The sequence below is a fragment of the Alosa pseudoharengus genome, unplaced genomic scaffold (genome assembly GCF_046254945.1).
Source record: "Alosa pseudoharengus isolate Yale_2024_CS ecotype anadromous, Long Island Sound unplaced genomic scaffold, YU_APseudo_1.1 YU_APseudo_1.1_scf_20, whole genome shotgun sequence".
In the NCBI taxonomy this organism is placed as follows: Eukaryota; Metazoa; Chordata; class Actinopteri; order Clupeiformes; family Clupeidae; genus Alosa; species Alosa pseudoharengus.
The window spans coordinates 18,151,240-18,155,390 of NW_027468664.1; the positions used below are offsets into that span (position 1 = coordinate 18,151,240).

General features: G+C 38.1%; 1 protein-coding gene across 1 annotated transcript in view; it reads right to left on the reverse strand.

Annotated features, from left to right (window-relative positions):
* Positions 1–616: 616 nt before the first annotated feature.
* ptprb (protein tyrosine phosphatase receptor type b) overlaps positions 617–4,151 on the reverse strand; it is a 52,099-nt gene continuing 48,564 nt past the window's right edge. The window contains exon 31 of the mRNA XM_076296771.1: positions 617–4,151. This exon is cut by the window's right edge and continues 34 nt beyond it. The gene's annotated coding sequence lies outside the window, so the exon portion shown is untranslated.

Here is a 4,151-nt window from a genome sequence, read left to right on the forward strand (position 1 = left end):
CAAAGCCTCGCACACAAAAAGCCCACTGGCCTTATTTTTCACCTTGGAGCAGCGTCTGACGTCAATGTGGACCCTGTGGTCGGCTCAATTATTGCGGGATAAAGAAAGCGGCACAAATCCTTCAGTGGAACCTCTTTGTGTCAGTTACAGTCATACAAATACCTCCCAGTATTCTGCATCCCTCCCATTTTTACATCTTAGAAGTGTTTGTTGTGTGTGTGTGTCTGTATGTATACGCATATCCTATAGGCCTACACACTGGTGATGTGTATTCTTACAGTATTTGTGTGTATTTGTGTATCTTGTAAACATATATGTGAGCACACGTGCGGTTGTGCTGTTTCTTGCACATCTGTTTCTCTTTCCAACCGTTGTCATCCTGTACTGTAGGTGTCCATCCATTTGGTCATTTGTGTGCGTGCCTGTGTGTGTGCGGGAACACACTGTGTGTGTGGGTGTGTGCGTGCGTGCATGCACACGCTGTGTGTGTGTGTGTGTCCTGCTGTGACCCAGGTAAGCCTGTGATTAGAGTGTGTGACTATCAGCTGTGATTGACACTGGGGGTTAAAATACATTCTGTGGAACAGGAGAAAGACAGACAGAAGACCACGGACAGTTTTGTTTATTATAGTTGGGCATAATTGCTTTATTGAGGAAGTCAGCATGTCTTCATCTTGTCTCTACATTTGAATTTGTATTCTTTTCAGTGTATCATTTGCAAATTTGGGCTATGACATTCCTCTGAAAAACATTTTTAAAAAGCCAATAGCAACATCAGGGACGAAGTTATTACTCATACTGCCACCTCTGATTTAACCGAACTCCAAGTGATGTATTTTAATGTCCATAAGAGTTTTGAGGGGAGAACGAAGAGTCACAAGATCAGTGCACACAGATTGAACAGGCTGTCAGGCACCATAACTCTGGCTTTTTCTTCACGGATTTCACGTTTAACAGCAATGGCATCTATCAAATGGCACATCATTTCAATGCATTGCAGTGACTATAATGATCAAAGAAATAACAACATAACACATAATGATACAAACAACATGAAACAAAACATATTCAGAGGACACTGTGACATCAAACTATTTTCTTAACATTTCCTTCATGATAGCATATGTGTCATATGTATGGGGTATAAAATGACATGTAAGGTTACACATGTGACATTTTCACTTTGTCTCAGTAGCCAGCATATATTCTCATAAATCTATAATATCAGCATAGATATACATGCACACATAACAGATGATGGGTACAAGCAGGGTATATTCTTATTGTGTGTAAAATACCACATTTAATAAAATATGTACAATCCTATTTATTTAATCCAGTGTATGTTATTATTTTCATTTAAAAAATGAAAAAAAAAATATGAACAATTTCCTTAATTGTATCATAGTTTCATTATCACATTTTAAGGACTATCATAGGCAAGCATAGTTTTTTTTACGATGACCACAAAACAAATTCAGCATATAAAACATTAGATTTAGAGATTAGATGAGCTGACAAGATAACTTTTCTTACACATGTTTGTGAATTCAAATGTCATAAAACAAATAGATTAATAAATAAACATGAACCAAAGGGAAACAAACTATTCCTCATGAGTTGAGGCATCATATTGAAAATGACCAGATTTTTTGATGAATACCAAGAATTTCTTATTACATTTCACTTGCGAGCAGATAAGATTCACGTTTGAAATGAATAATACATAATATATATATAGAAATTATAATAATTCATTTTTCCCATGCCAAGAAAAACAAAATCTTTATTTCTAGGATAGGATCATATCAACTGCCACCCTCTAGAGAGTTTTTAAGACAAGGTTCTAATCAAATCAATGGAATGAAACATGTAACCCTATCTAATGTTTAGTCCAGTTATGTTTAAATCAATTTAAGATAATTAAGATAATTTTGACCAACAAAACAGACACTTCCATATTCCTGACTAGATATCTTTGGAAACTAAAGTGTGCAGTTAAGTGCATATATATTATACAGTATCATTTTTTTTTTTAAAGGAAGGAAGAAATCCTGATAAAGGCATCTATAAATTCTTACATTCACAAGGTCAATCAGTCTGACACCTTTATCTGTCAAAAGGTGTTGGAAAACATTCCATGGAAGTAAATAAAGATTTCCCTCTTCCCTCTGCTATGCTATGAGCTAAACAACAGTTTGGGTTCCTCTAAAAATGTAGGTATCCTACACAAAGCATTGGTGAGGATAAACAATGCTGAGGGGTTCAGCACCGATTCCCCTGATCCCTTTCAACAGGTCCAAGGTAACGCACATAGCAATGGAGAGTGGGACTGGCAGGGTTCATGTGGGAGGTTCAGGTGTTTACAGTAGATGAAGCAAACAAACCCACAAACAAACAAACAAACAAACAAACCCGCAAACAAACAAACAAACCCACAAACAAACCCGCAAACAAACAAACAAACAAACCCACAAACAAATAAACAAACAAACAAACCCACAAACAAACCCGCAAACAAACAAACAAACAAACCCACAAACAAATAAACAAACAAACAAACCCACAAACAAACCGAGAAGAGGAAGCACTGTTGAGGAGGGGAGGAAAGGGAGTGTGCTTTAGTGACCCAGGGCTACAGCTTAGCACTGCATCGTTGGTTCTGCTTTGTAGGTCAGCTTCATAGATTTTTAAAGGGTGCTTGCTGTCCTCTACTCATCTGTATTATACTGACTACCGACTCCTGTGTGTCCCTGTGTGTGTGTGTGTGTGTGTGTGTGTGTGTGTGTGTGTGTGTGTGTGTGTGTGTGTCTGTACAGGAGTCAATTTTCTGTCGTGAAGAATAAGAAGGCCTCACAACAAAAAACACTAACTGTGATGTCAAATTGAGAGAGGTGTTTGGGGGCTGAGAGGGGAAGTAAGCCACAATCTCTCCTTTCAGTGGAATAACATTTGCATGCAGCAAAATGTGTCCACCTCAAAGAAAAGTGATCTTTTTTAGATGAAATTCTGCTGTTTGGTCCAGGTAATGACAACCACAACAGCTTTCAGTGAGACAGATGGGAAGAGCTCCTCTGGGCTTAGCTGTGAAGATCTGATCAGAAATGTCAGACTTCCGATATGAAAAGGACATATTCTCCGTCTGGGGAGTGTCTTACGGTAGGTCAGTGCTTTGACATTTAATTCAAATTTCAGTGAGATAAATGGGCATTTGGTTTTGATTATTTTCTTGGTATTCGTGTCAATGTTTATGTTGTTGTTTTTCTCAACTGTTGTCTCGGGGGATGGGGAACGTGCTGGAGGCACTGGAACTGCTACAAGCCACTGAACGAACCATTAGAGGAGGTAGCAATCTCTCTCTCTCTCACACACACACACACACACACACACACACACACACGCACACACACACACACACACACACACACACACACACACACACACACACACACAACACTACACTATACTACAGCTACACTCTGGCTATGCACAGCCAAATTTACCCATCTTCAGCAGGAAGTGCTGTCTGCCGATAGGTGGAATAAAAACAAAGGAGCCATTTCTTCGGGCAGCATTGTAAAAGGCCTGAGCACTTCGAGCAAGCAGCTCTGCTACACTTGACAGTTTCAATAGCACTTAAACAGGCTCCACAATGACTTCAGTTAAGACAACAGCAATCAAACACCCTCCAATGAGTCTCATTGCCCAAGCAGTAAGTCTGATGTGAATATTTCAAAGTCCAGACACACACAACTATGTTTGTTTCACATTAACCTATATGACTGGCACCTAACTTGATCATTTCAGGCATATACAAACACAAAATGCATATCACTTATCCTAGTAATTTGTTGGTAGTTATATTGGTATGGGTTTATGTTGGTATGGCATTTGAACATAATCATTACTTGGAAACTCCAATCATTAGGTGCAAAAAGTCAGCATGACTTAGCAAATTGATGTATTAATGTAAAAAGTAAATATAAATATTTATATATACAATGTTTTGTGACATTTAAATAGAGATATAAAAAACTTGAGAAGTTAGCTGAGAACCAATGAACATCATAGAGCTTACAAAAATAAAGGCTATTTCCCTGTAGTACTCCAGCTATGAAAAAAACTGAAAGAAAAAAAAATCCAGCAAGATC